The 15,448-nt window shown below is 35.6% G+C and overlaps 1 protein-coding gene across 4 annotated transcripts in view; it reads right to left on the bottom strand.

Annotated features, from left to right (window-relative positions):
- The window catches only part of LOC110466654, a 103,554-nt gene that overhangs the window by 64,322 nt on the left and 23,784 nt on the right, over nucleotides 1-15,448 (bottom strand). The window contains exon 1 of one of the 4 annotated variants that reach the window (XM_021523298.1): nucleotides 8,602-8,705. The exons of the other annotated variants lie outside the window; for them this stretch is intronic. The gene's annotated coding sequence lies outside the window, so the exon portion shown is untranslated. Of the gene's footprint in view, nucleotides 1-8,601; nucleotides 8,706-15,448 lie in introns of those variants that run through there. 4 annotated transcript variants of the gene reach the window in all.

Consider the following 15,448-nt stretch of genomic DNA (forward strand, 5'->3'; position numbering starts at 1 on the left):
GTAACAGTAAGGTGGCAAGTTTCCATGTTACAGTAAGGTGGCATAAAGCCTTAGGTCTCCATGTCACAGTAAGGCGGCATACAGCCTTAGGTCTCCATGTCAGAGTAAGGTGGCATACAGCCTCAGATCTCCTTGTCACAATAAGGTGGCATACAGCCTTAGGTCTCCATGGCACAGTAAGGTGGCATACAGCCTCAGATCTCCTTGTCACAATAAGGCGGCATACAGCCTTAGGTCTCCATGTCACAGCAAGGTTGCATACAGCCTTAGGTCTCCATGTCACAGTAAGTTGGCATACAGCCTCAGATCTCCTTGTCACAATAAGGCGGCATACAGCCTTAGGTCTCCATGTCATACATCCTTAAGTCTCCATGTCACAGTAAGGTGGCATACAGCCTTAGGTCTCCATGTCACAGTAAGGTTGCATTTAGCCTTAGGTCTCCATGTCACAGTAAGGTGGCAAGTTTCCATGTTACAGTAAGATGGCATAAAGCCTTAGGTCTCCATGTCACAGTAAGGTGGCATACAGCCTTAGGTCTCCATGTCACAGTAAGGTGGCATACAGCCTCAGATCTCCTTGTCACAATAAGGTGGCATACAGCCTTAGGTCTCCATGTCACAGTAAGGTTTCATACAGTCTTAAACCTCCATGTCACAGTAAGGTGGCATACAGCTTGAAGTCTCCATGCCACAGTAAGATAACATATACCTTTGTCTCCGTGAATTGACAGTAAGGTAACAGACAGCCTTAAGTCTCTATGTCACCGTAAGGTAACATACATCCTTAATATAAGCTTAATCTGTATCACAATGACAATGCTCTACAACAGATATCATTTCACATCAGACATTACCACATAAACATGAATGTAATCTGACATACATAGGTAACTTTTATTTGAAGGTAGAATATATTGTTTTATAAACAAAATATTCCTGAAGATTGATGGGTTGTTATCAATTTTATCAAACCTAAACAATTAATATCAAATATTCTCAAAGATACAAGGTTTTTTACCAAGTGTCTTTCTTTTTTTTATTAACTAATGAAAGTCAAATAACATACTTATGATACTGTAATTATAAACGTACAATTTTGTTTTCAAGCATTTTTACATTTGAAATATAGAGCGAAATTATGCACTTATTGCAGTTTCTGTGTAAATTTTTCTATTGCAAATTCATTAGGTGCACAAATTCATCAACACAGCGTATAACGCACTAACATTTTAATGTACTAAAATAATAACCTGGTAATTTGACAGTAACCAATTACAAGTTTACAAGTTAAAAGTCCATCCCCAAATCGTGTCATGCAATGTCCAAATCAGGATATCACTGTAACGTTAAATCATGACATTGTTTTAAGTGTACAAAGTTAAAAAAGAGAATGTGTTTACCAATAAAACCAATGTACTTTTGTTAAAAAAAAATGCTTTCTAATTATAATGCAACAGATAATAATCTTGTTTTTCACGTTCTAATGATTCTCAGGGGAAGGGCAGTTGAATATACAAAGACTTTTAATCTTAATTACAGAACCTCATGCCATAAATCATAAAAGCTGGTCTCCTAAAGATAATTCCACGGAGGAAAACAGTTGAACAAACAAAGTGACCTTAATCAGACTTTGAATATGTAAAAATAATTCTGATTAAAAACAATCCTCCCTAAAAATTTACCCACGGGGATGATAACTGTGTGTTGTTTATGTAATTCTTTCTGATGATGACTATATAGGTTATAAAATGAGTTGTTCGTGTTGAAACAATACAAGTCCAAACTCCTGTGCAACTCTCTCGGGAAATGTCAGCTTCCATGTTGTCATGCCATAGGCAAAATCCATAAACTTTAATTAGCGGAGCGTAATCCCCCTTACAAATGACTCCGATGACAGGAATAGACAAATCAAAGAAGTGATACAACTAGGGATCCAGGATCACAACACTCGGATGGTTTTTGATGATGGTAGGCTTCGGTGATGAATTAATACACCAAATTGTATCTAATGGAAGTATTCTTACTAATGAACAAAAAACAGCCCAAAATTTCAAAATCCAATCATGAACTTGCTGTGCTGCATACAGTACCCATCACTGAATAATTTCACTATCAAACCAGGCCAAGTTTATTAAAAGGTCCTTAAGGATCCCTGTTCCACTGCTGGAAAAATACTAGAGAGTTCCACAGTGCAGTAACCACGTACCCTTAGTTTTGTTCTGGGGATAAAGGTTGTGTGACGGACCCAAGGTAACTACCACTGGAAAAGTAGCTCTGAGTTGGTTAGAGTGACGGTAAACAAATCAGAAGTCCAGGGTTTGAATCCTGGTCTGGTACGTTGTATTTTTACACTCATAACACTGTTTGTTGATTCTTTTCAAAAATGATACATCAAAGATTTTTTCGTGCCAAAAAAGAGGTTTCCAACACATGTTTACAAATTTTGACAGAGGTATGGAGATCCTCAACTTAAAGATACTCGATCCTTATCTGAAGTTTCTTCTATGGGAAAATATTAATGCAGTTAAAAAACTCAAGTTTTAGACATTTCCCCTTACTTCAAAAACGCTTTCCTATGGAAAAAATTTTAACTTAAAGAATTTATACAGCTTTGGTCACATGCTATCCTAATGCAAGGATGTACAAAAGAACCTGTCTTTGGGAAAAAAAACTATAAATGCACTAAAACTTTAAAACCAAACTACAATATATGCATATAAGATCCCTAAGTGTGCGAAAACAGAGATATATCCCCCGTATTAAGAGATCCTAAAGGTGGGAGAAAGCTGAGATATCACCTATGTAGAGGGATCTCTAACGAAGTGTGGAAGAAAGCTGAGATATCACCTGTGTAGAGAGATACCTAACAAAGTGTGGAAGAAAGCTGAGATATTACCTGTGTAGAGAGATACCTAAGAAAGTGTGGAAGAAAGCCGAGATATTACCCGGATATATAATATAAATACCTCTAAGAAGGCTATGTTTTAATTAGTTCCAATTGTTGGACCATGCTAAACTCCAAAATTCCCTTTTGAGCCTGTTAATCTTGAATGAACATCTAAATCACCCAGCATACACTTCATCTAAATCACCCAGCATACATTTCATCTAAATCACCCACCATACACTTCATCTAAATTACCCAGCATACATTTTATCTAAATCACCCAGCATACATTTTAAGTTGGTGAAGCAGTTGTGGTTGAGAGAATGTAAAACAAAGCAAGTGAACTAGTCTTTGACTGCTGCTGAAGATGTGGATCCTTAGAAATGGGAACTACTTTGTTTGACAAAGTCTTTTTGTTATTCTTCTACACACTCCGCAAAGATTTAAAGGATATAGGCAGGTGAAATTAACAATTAAATAACAGAATTTCAAAAATAATTATTCACTTTATTCTCAGGAATAAGATCAAATCCTGTATTTATTCAGAATACAGTTTCTTTTTTATTCGTTTGCTAAAGTAATTTTTGGCAGCATTAATTATTTAAAGGTACATGTAACAACCCATTAACAATACAGGGCAGCAAACAATAGTACACAGCTAGTACAATGAAAAGAAAACGTATATACAGCAGGAGTTAACATTGTGGGTATGACATAATTATTTCGTCATAACCACCAATTATCAGGAAGAAAACTGCTGCCGGTTGATAGAATTGCATGTAGCCATGCCGTTTATTTGTAACTTCCCATCTCGGGATTTCAATTTCTCGGTGCCTAATTCATCTGAACAGAAACTGAATACAAAATCAATTTTAATGGCTGATTAGAATGGGAGAACTAATTTACCAAATGTATAAAATTTCCTCGTTTCCAGCAGATTAAGGACCTCGTCGACTCCCCATGTTATGTGGTGAGCCGTGAGGACAGACTTACGGAAGCACAAAACCATTATCGGTAAAAACAGGAGTCGGCCATCTTAACCACCTTGGTTTATGGACGCTACATCTCTTAAAAACTGTTGTTGATTTTTTAAAGTCATGCACTGCAGATGATAAATCAACTTTCTGATTATTTTTAAAAAAAAAGTCTTTGTCTCTCTTTTGTACCTTAGGTAACAATACCTAATTTCTGCTTCTGGAGATAAGTTTCCATTTTTATCCAGGTCCTGCAGCATCTATGAAATTGCTCCCTTGAATACAGTAAGAGAGGAAACATACTGCATCAAAGCTGTCTGATAGTGGATTTATATCATAGCCTAAGACAAGCCAGACTCCTTGGTCAGTCTCACCTCATCTAAGGGGACCGGTCAATCAGACTTACTTAATGCCAGCTTTCTGAACCAATCAGCGGCATATGATCCATTCAGAGTGATATTGATTAGATTGTGGTCCCCAGAGTTTAAAAACCTACGATTAGTTAAAAGGAAACATAGGCTCGTAAGAAAGGCTAATGTCAATCCATTGATATGTCGATACCTTTGGGACAGCTATTGGTCAACATACGCCGCCCAGCACACGTCAGATACATTATATCCCCCCAGATATATTACAACCACGGTCAGACAGAATTTATAGTACAGGTGCGATGACATGACGTCTATTTCTGTAACAAAATATCACCTGGATAATATATTTCATTTTCACTTTAATTGGTGAAAGGGTTAACGTGTTGACACACTCCTTGACTCAGGAGTATTGACCAATTTGTTTTTGTTTGTCATCTCATTATTGTTCACGCTCGTGCAAACTTTTGTCGGATATTAGGACACAAGTGACGGTACTGTATCGTAGACAGCAATGTTAGCTAACAACGAGCCGACCCTTGCAATATCAGGTGGTTGAAATTATATATTTATCAAATACAGTGTTAAAAGTTTATACTGTTAAACAAAAGCTGTAATTTCCATATAAAAAAACTCATTTAAATTTCTTGAACATTTAAAAGTGTGATAATCATTATCTTTTTATACAATCAGGTATGCCTACCAGGCATTGAATAAACATTTCTTGTCAAACACAATGTATTAACAATCTATTCTCACCCAACACTTCAACTTATCGCTTAGGCTGATGATTATTGATCATAAATTAGATTCCATTACTGAGTTTTTCGGTATGAATACTTTCAGATACCTCCTATGGATTGTCAATAAATTTCTGACAATTCATTTATAATACTTTTCATCTCTCCGCTTTTTTTGTTTACTCTGGAAGAATAATGATAACCGCAGAGCATCCATCATAGATTTCATATATTGTTACTATGACAATAATGTCGACGATTATTGCAGACAAAACGTCTGAAGAGTTCCATAGCAGATAACATTTCCAGAAACTTATCGACAAAAAACTGGCTATCACTGCAATATTTGGGAAGCATAAAAGTAAGATCAGAAACATCATTGTTGGTCAAAGAGGAATCTAAATAACGACCTCTGCTGATTCCTACTGCCCCTTTAATTCCTAAGTACAAGTAGTTGCTTCCGAAATCTGTTACAGTCTTGTTAATCTGCAGTCAAATCACCATGCATCATCCAGTTGTCCTTTTCTGTCTGATATTGTCCCAAAAATCCAAAATAATCCACATCCAGCGAATTTTTCTGGGATTAAAGGTGTGGAATGAATATCCAGAATTCCTCTGTATTTTAAGGCAATGCACAATGTAGATATCTTTAAAGACCTACCGGGGTATTTATCTCTTACCTTGCAATTGGACAGGTAATTCCACACTTTTTCCTGTGCGAAATTATGTTTACGATTTAGAGGAAGAGGCTTTTCAGAGACAACAATTATATAGATGAAACATCAACATGACATAACTTATGACATTGCGAACAGTTCATCTGCAACTTTTCATTTTGCAACTTCAGAATATTCCCTCTTGGACTGAGATCCACCTATTTCACCCCTAATGGTGAACGATTCTGTTGATCTCTGTAAACTTCTGATACAGGAAGATTCCATCATTTAAGTTTCAATTTGTTTTGATTAAAACATCAAAACCCTAATAAAACCGCAATCGAGATAACTCTCTTGTACAAGGTATACTGTAGAAAACTAGGAAATACATGAATCACACTTTAATTTCACAACCTGACTCTCCGCAATTATTCTCAAGCATATCAATTTATGCTACATTCATTGTGTATATCTGCATGAAGTTATGTTTAAACATCTTTTTTTGAATGATAATTCAATTCTCACAATCAACATTTATTAAACACAAATTTACATAAGAATACATATCAGATGAAATATAAGTATAATCTACTCTATTCGAGAGACTTCACTGCTTAGTCTAATTTTGAAGCCTCTAGCTCCATAAAAAGAATTAATCACTAAAATGATGATCACAATATCATAGCTTACATCTAATACTTTAATAGGATGTTTTTAGGATTTTTTGCAGCTGGATCAAGAAGATAAAATTTAGTATTTTGAGAAAAAAAAAAATTTATTCTTCATGAACTGTTTTTCTTTTCTTTTATTACGACCAGGATATACTTCAGTGTGGCTAAGAATGACAATTTTAAATGGAAAATTTTGTTTCAGCTCTAATTTCGATTTTCTGTGGTATCATGATCACTCGATAACCTCAAATTCCTGACTGACCTACTTTGCTGAAGCTGTAACCTTCATTATGCTTCCAGTAAATGACCTAGACCTGTATCCGAAGTAATCAGAGCTCCCGGGGGGACGCTTGTTTTACATGCGTATCAAAATGGAATAGCTGCAATTCCAAGAGTAATGTCAAGGCATTTCAACAGCCTAGATGCTAGTATGGTAAATAATTAATGAATCGCCAGATCATAGAAAAAACGATCGATCTCCCCTGAATACTGTTTCGCAAAAGTTAATGTACTGTGAGGCTTCTTTGTAATACCGTAGGCGTGATTGTGTTACGTTTTTGGGGCGTACGCTTTACACTTGCCATCTCTAACCCAACATGCCTGGTATTACTGTAATGACAGTAAACTAGCAGGAGGGAACAGTGCAGCAGAATATTAGAGTTTAAGGCCAAATGTATAAAATCTGCCAATAAAATATCTGGTAATGCTGCTGCATACAACTGGTCCTACAGAAGCAAATGAAATTGATATTATAACTAAAATCAGGCCAAGCATAATTTTGTTTTTGTTTATTGGAATATGGCAACACATTGTGACTTGGGTAATACCATGATATATTCTTAAAGCAACAGGAATAACACAAATACAAAAAAAGTACAACAAACATTCTATATTAAAAGGCAAATGTGGAAAACAAAATTCCAAAAGAAAGTAATAATTAGTGAAAGGTTTTTCAATTTAATGATTTTTTTCACCAATCATGAGTAACAGATTGATAATCTCGTGATTTGACCTGTTTAAATCTGATATAACACTAATGCAGATTCCCTAGGGATTCTCTGTACATCATTTAACCTACTATCTGCACATCAACAACCCATATAGCCTAAAGCGTGAATGCTTAAGAGCACACTATTCCTGCTGACTTTTATCTGTATATACTTTTTGAGATATGTTTATGGTAGGACAAGACCAAACAAAATAATTCAGCCATTTAAATAACATGTAGAAAGAGTCTGATAAGATTTCCTGTTCATACACCTAATTAATTTATCTGCTGACAAAAATCTAGTACTTCTGATTAAAAATTGACTTGTGTGTCCTGATGATTAGTACATTTTGAAATCTACCCTACCTACATGTTGTTAATTAGTGATGGGGAGTAGCATTGTTCATCTCAGCCGGTGACGCAGGTGATCAGTTAGCACCTGTTCACCTCAGCAGTCTACCCAGTACAACAAGTTGTAGGGGGGTATTGCTATCAAACAGAACTACACTCTGTCACCTTACTATCCACCTTCACCATTAAAAATGTATCGTATTGGTTTTTCTCTCAGCTAGGTTTCTCCTAAAGAAATAATTAAGCACCTAAACAAATACCTGACTTGACTTATATATTGTTGTTATTTATAGATTTTTCAAAAGGTAATAACAATTTTTAGTAAACAGACTGCCACACTTTATTTAATGTACCACTTTAATAAGACATTGAGCATCCATTAATTAATTACCATGAATTTACTAGCATTTTTTCTGGAAAAAATTACAATATTACATTTAGCAAAAACATTTTTTGTTCAAATAAATACAATCTTCTGACTAATGAATACATGTTTTACTGAACTGTAGCCTGCCTGTGGAAAATACCTTAAAAGTCACTCAACCTTAGATAGATATTTCCTTTTGTAAGATGTGGTTATTCTTGGAGTAAAAGTGAGGAGAACCACATCAAGAACGTGCTAATAATACCAGTCGAGGTCTTGAAGTGTGGTGAAAACACTCCTAGCTACAAATAGCATCGTTCGAGACATAAAAGATGACAAAACTATCAATATTGTATAAGAGTCTGTCTGTGTTATCGGTTCTCTTTTGTCCAGAACTAATTGAGGACAATTTAAGTCATAAATATAACGTAATGTTGTTGTCACATAAACATTAAAGTTTCAGTATTAATTAAATCCTGAAAAAAATGTATATCATTATGGAGAATCAAATTAAAAGGTCCATGTTGATGTACTTGTACCATAACCAATTACAACGTACTGCAAATGTTTGGTTTTTTAATTTTGCACCACACCTGACTTACCTTAAATTGACTTTCTTATGGTTTCCACAATGTTAATTTCAGTTTTCAGAACTACTGGATTCAAAGGTTGTATTCAAACATTGTACAATGTATAACAAAATGAAAACCCTCACAAATGTACCATGGCTTGATAGTACAACCAGACATGTCACATTTAATAAATTGTGAAGTCGGACTCAAAAAATAAAAACGAGCTTAACCAAAATCTTATTAACATAATACGTTAAGGTAATTTGGTTGAATGTCTTACGTATATTAATTTTAAATAGTCAAAATATAAAAGCAGCTTACATCTGTCCTTGCCTTGGTCTAATCTCATTATATCATAGAATACAATGACGTATACCTTAATCTTCGTAACAATTTAACAATTCGCATTAATAGTATCAACAAACAAGTCAGCATTTTATAATCACTGTTGTAAACACATAACAGTTTAAAATTCAGTAAGCCTATTTATTCCTGATTGCTAGTGTTGAAACTGACATGACCTTGTCTGCATGAGCTATAGGTAATGAGGGTTCATGAGTAGTAAGACTTTTTAAGGTCTGACAAAATATTACCTTGTCTGAGATCTAGGTAACGAGGGGTAATGAGTAGTAACTGGTATTACTGCATACTTCCCACCTCTCACAATGGAAAACTGTGGGCAATAAATCACTTGCTACCACAGTCCACTGCACACATAATCCCCTTTCATGGCCAATCATGATTACATGACCATGAAAAGGGGTGTGCCCAGTGGACTGTGGTCACAAATGCTGTAAGAAAGGGGAGATAATCAATAAGAAGGTAACGATGAAGTCAATACAGTGGAAAGGATAAACTTAATTGACACATTTAAAATATGAAAAATAACAAAAATAAAGTTAAAAATGGTAATTTCATGATTGAAAAACAAACAAAACGACTGAGTTGGCAGCGTTATTGATTTCCTTATCACGTGACAGGATAAGCATTTCCTGGAAAAGTTTATAAACTTTAGGAGCTGTTTCTTTATACAAAATTGTACATTCAAATATACCATTCATTGAAAGAAATGGAATTCCTTAGGGATTGATAAACCCTTACATTGTATGTATGAAAATGGTTTCAATATCCTGTACCTTTGCCACATCTTGAAAATTAAACTGAAAATGTAGTCAGAAATTCAACGTTGTTTCCCGTATTTTGTTCTAATTGTTGAACAGACACTCCTTACTTTCCCTGACACTGGAGGTGGATAGTAATCCAAAAACACTTGTATCCATTATGAAGGATACACTCAGACTGGGCTGTTGAGAATAAAGACAAACTTACCTGGTTCTGATTAGTACTCACTCACACAGGTACATGTAAATTATCTGCAGTGTAGGGTAGGTAAAAAGATTGTCCAGGTGAACATTTTTTACTCAATTTTTCTGTTTTGTTCGAGTTGGGAAGCATGCAGTAAGCCAGTTATTGCATGATTTCTCATCACTCGGGACTTATTACACCCTCGCTTCGCTCGGGTGTAATAAATCCCTTGTTACTCGAAAACCATGCAATAACCTTTACAGACTTTTTAAGGTCTACAGATTTTAAACATTGTGTTGTATCTTTAACATAAAAGAGTTACAATATCTAACACAATTTTGAGTTGCTTGCCCATTTAATATAAAGCGAACAGTTTTATATGGAATACATTTATCATAATGATTTTAATTTTTTCCCTAATTTGATCCCCAGATCTCATGATTATAAACCAAGGAGCTTATCCACTGTGCTACCAGTAAAGGTTATTACATGGTTTTCGAGTAACAAGGGATTTATTACACCCGAGCGCAGCTCGGGTGTAATAAGTCCCGAGTGACGAGAAATCATGCAATAACTGGCTTACTGCATGCTTCCCAACTCGAACAAAACAGAAAAATTGAGTAAAAAATGTTCACCTGGACAATCTTTTTACCTACCCTACACTGCAGATAATTTACATGTACCTGTGTGAGTGAGTACTAATCAGAACCAGGTAAGTTTGTCTTTATTCTCAATAGCCCAGTCTGAGTGTATCCTTCATAATGGATACAAGTGTTTTTGGATTACTATCCACCTCCAGTGTCAGGGAAAGTAAGGAGTGTCTGTTCAACAATTAGAACAAAATACGGGAAACAACGTTGAATTTCTCACTACATTTTCAGTTTAATTTTCAAGATGTGGCAAAGGTACAGGATATTGAAACCATTTTCATACATACAATGTAAGGGTTTATCAATCCCTAAGGAATTCCATTTCTTTCAATGAATGTTATATTTGAATGTACAATTTTGTATAAAGAAACAGCTCCTAAAGTTTATAAACTTTTCCAGGAAATGCTTATCCTGTCACGTGATAAGGAAATCAATAACGCTGCCAACTCAGTCGTTTTGTTTGTTTGTTTTTCAATCATGAAATTACCATTTTTAACTTTATTTTTGTTATTTTTCATATTTTAAATGTGTCAATTAAGTTTATCCTTTCCACTGTATTGACTTCATCGTTACCTTCTTATTGATTATCTCCCCTTTCTTACAGCATTTGTGACCACAGTCCACTGGGCACACCCCTTTTCATGGTCATGTAATCATGATTGGCCATGAAAGGGGATTATGTGTGCAGTGGACTGTGGTAGCAAGTGATTTATTGCCCACAGTTTTCCATTGTGAGAGGTGGGAAGTATGCAGTAAGTCATGGTATTTAATTGCCATGTCAATTAGTTATTTTCTGCAAAATGTCGTTGAATGCTTTAAAAAAGTTCTCACTCCCTAAAAATGACTGCAATCGATATTGTCTTCATATGAATATAGAAGGATACCATAAGTTAAACAAGGAAATAACTTTCTAAGGCCTGTAGAACAGCAGTGGGACTCTCAAACTTTATACATCATGCTAACTAGGAAGGAAGTAGTGTATTCACTGGGGATCTATCCTGCAATCTCAGACTTTCTAGTGGGAAGCTCTACTGTTGAGCCATATGGAAATTCCACATTCCACTATTTTCCCAAGTTTTCACCCTAGAGAACTAAAACAACCCAGGTGTTTTTGCTCCCCACCAAGGGTTCTCCGCTTTTACCCCGATTCGGGAGGGTCAACAGCACCAGTTAGTATATAGGAAGGAAGTGAGAGAAAAGAGTATGTGCGTTTGCTGGGGATCGAACCCCTGATCCCAAACTTTGTAGTCAAATGGCTAACGCTGTACCACTGAGCTAAAGGGAAATTCTAGCAAGGCATGTAAGATGAAGGAAAGAGTGAAAGAATATCTTTGTTCACTGGGGATCAAACCTGAAATCGTTCACTAGGGATCAAACCTGAAATCCCAGGCTTTCTAGTTAGACACTCTTTTATACCTGCTGAGCTAAAGAGAAATGACCTCTATCAGAAATAACTTTGATATGGATAGATATATATTGCATATTCTTTCACACGTATTCCCTATTTTTCCAAGTTTCCACCCTCGAAGACTACAACAACCCAAGTGCTAAAAAAGCCCTAAGTTTGAGTCCACAAATGTGAGGGTTTTCCACCCAAAATGGGGGAAATCCATGAAATATTAGGAAAGAGTGTAGTGCATTCAGCTATATTACACCTACAGTAGATTGACCCAAGTACATAAGGAAATGGACCTAAATGCAAAATCATAACATTGATTTTTTTTAAAGTCCAGAAATTTCAGGTTTTTATCCGAAAAAGTGCAGAAATCCAAGAAATGTTTTTAGAGTACCAGGCTCTACTACCCATGATACATGTATGATTGAGGTTTGGTTGGTCTAGCTCTTATACTTTGTCAGAAAGAGCCTAATATGCAAGAGCTAAACGCAAAACCTTAATGTTGAGTTTTTTTCAAGTGCAGAAATTTTAGGTTTTTACCAAAAAAATACAGAAATCGTTGAAATGCTATTAAAGAGTGTAATGCAATCAGCTATACATCCCATGATACACCTATGACCCAAGTTTGGTTGCTCTAGCATTTATACTTTGTCAGAAACAACGTAATATGTAAGAGCTAAATGCAAAACCTTAACCTTGAGTTTTTTTCTAAGTCCAGAAATTTGAGGTTTTTACCAAAAAAATGCAGAAATCAATGAAATGTTTTTAGTGCAGTAGGCTCCACTACCCATGCTTCATCTATGATCGAGGTTTTGTTGGTGTAGCTTTGTCAGAAACACAGCTAAACGCAAAACCTGATCATTGTTGACGCCGCCGTCGGAAAAGCAGCGCCTCTGTGTCTTTCCGACATCACCTTACATATAGATCAGGATCATCTTCTAATTTTGTCTTCTTATCTGAAGACTGATATGAATGGAACTCTGAAAACATGGATTTATTTGCCGCTAATATGTTGGATAGGTAGTTCCCTGTAATTAGTCTCTCTAGATGTATAATTACAGTTTCCCACCCTTACGCAGAATATGTGTATACCGCATAAAAAGTCAGAAACAATCTATTCCCTTTTTTAATATTCAAGACCAGGAGACCAAAATAACGGGCATTACCTCTGTCATCCAGAACACTCGCCAAAGGAACGTAAATAATTCATCTGATGAGAAAATCAATACATGAAGATAATCTACATTATATAATATATATATATCGGACAAAGTCATCTAATGACACTAGATTACGAATCCTCGTTTTTACTGCAGGGAAGGGAAGTCGCTAATACAAGGCCCCCATCCTGTAGCATGAAATCTCCATTAAACTCTCAGACATTAATTAGCAAACCAAATTTCCCCATCCTCAAAAGTGTCCACTATCAGAAATATATGGCATTCTTTCTTTCGCCAGACTAATCCACAATAATGTACATCAATTACCTAACCATTAAACAATTTTTTTCACGTTCTAACTTTCGAAGGTGACAGTCAATTCAATATATCATTGACTACCATAAACAGCACAAAATGGACTCTAATCTCTGTGCGTATTTTGAAGTGTTATTTTTCTATAATAAAAAAGTGTTTTCATTGACAATTTTAATAAGCAATTAAACCAAATTGCAGAATATCAGGTAGGGGTTATCAGCAATACAAATTCCAAAACTATCATTTAAATGGTAATTTAGCCCGTGTGAAACATTTTTTCGCATTCTGTCTATTGATTTGCCCTGAAATCTTGTATAAAAGTCATACCAAGCTAATGTTGTTTCACCTGCTATGAACTCATTCATTAGCTGACTATAGCTAGCCTCCATTTTCAGAAGTTCTTGATATCGACCTTGGATGACGGGAAGATCAAAGGGGCGAGAACCGGTATCTGTTTGGTATTGCTGCTTCCATGGGTATAATGGCATCAAGCTGAACTCTGGGAAAAGGTTAAATCGAATCAGTATCACTGAATTCCTATACGGCCAGAACAATTACTGGCTTTTGATGTAAAATTGGTAACCGAATACTCAATATAATAATATATATTGCAAACGTAACAAAAGAAATCATGTTGAGAACAACCAATCTTCAAATGAATCTTTTTTTTCTGTCCTGTTATCACCGATGTATGATAAACTAACATTCAATATACCTATAAGTATAAGAAACACTATACCGCACTGCAGCAGTTGCAATAAATACATGTACCCAAGAAATATTACCATCATCATGAATTCAAAGTTTTCACATAATTTTCTAAAATAAAATTTTGAATGTCAAGGAACATAAAATATTTAAGCTTACAATGGAGTTATCTAATACTCTTTCCACCACAGATGATTGCATGAGACATAGTTTGAAAGACAACAAGTAGGTGCCAAAGTCAATTTCACAACCTCAAATTCTCATTGAAAATTCAATAAAACTGTACAACTCTGCCTCCTTCTGGATACTATATGGCATATTGAGAATCAAGAATTCAGATTTAAATATTCAACCAGTCAATCCCCCAAGCATGTAATCAACTCTTCCATCTTTTCTTCTGGATGATAAAACTGAATCTGGTGGGGATAACAGGTTGAATAGTTGCCCAGATCTAACAATTGTAAATATGCATAAATCTAACACATGTAGGACGCAAGCAATGCCATTACTGGGCTCCATTGTAAAATTGACACAATATAACAAAGTGGAAGTCCACAAATTAACCAAGCTCGGGAAAAACATCGCTCATACTCTAGGGTTTGGTGTGGTTTTGTTTTAAACATCCTAATGACAGCTAAGGTCATTTAAGGACGTTTCTCCATGTGTGTTGTACATGTGTGTATGCGTGCTGGAGGCAGGGTAAATGTTGGTTTTATTGCCTTCTTGTGATAGCGCAGATCTGATGCCAACTTTATAGTGCTGTCTCACTGAAATACCATGCCGACGGCACCCAGCACAGCATTACACCCGATCACATTATACTGACAATGGTGTGAACCAGTTGTTGCCATACCCCTAAATGCTAAACGTTAAGTACGATATAACAAATTAACTAACATTTTAAAGGACATTGGTATGTCCCGGCTTGGGGACAGAACCCATTGCCGTTCTCATCAGGGCAAACGTACAACATGAAAGCCACAAGTGAGGTGTTGCTAAGCAAGGCGCTAGGAATTAAAAGGTATTTAGAAGTAAAAAGAAACATAAAAATCAGAAATATTGCAATGGGGACAGCAGATTTCTTTGGTCGCCTTTGTGTCCCGACCTGTAGGGGTGCCAATTCTAGGGACTGATCATGATCATTCAATTCAAATAATTTTACAGTAAGAGAGGACATTGGTTCACATGCTTTCTTTATTTCAACAAAACAACAAAAGTTTGAGAGATATAGAATATTTGACTTGTAAACTTTAGTCAATCATTCTGTCCTTCCTGCTGTCATGTTATACAGCTGTGCAGTTTGGAGCACAGTGCTACATTGTTATGTAAAAGGATATCTGACT

This window comes from Mizuhopecten yessoensis, unplaced genomic scaffold (assembly GCF_002113885.1).
Source record: "Mizuhopecten yessoensis strain PY_sf001 unplaced genomic scaffold, ASM211388v2 scaffold11139, whole genome shotgun sequence".
Classification (NCBI taxonomy): domain Eukaryota; kingdom Metazoa; phylum Mollusca; class Bivalvia; order Pectinida; family Pectinidae; genus Mizuhopecten; species Mizuhopecten yessoensis.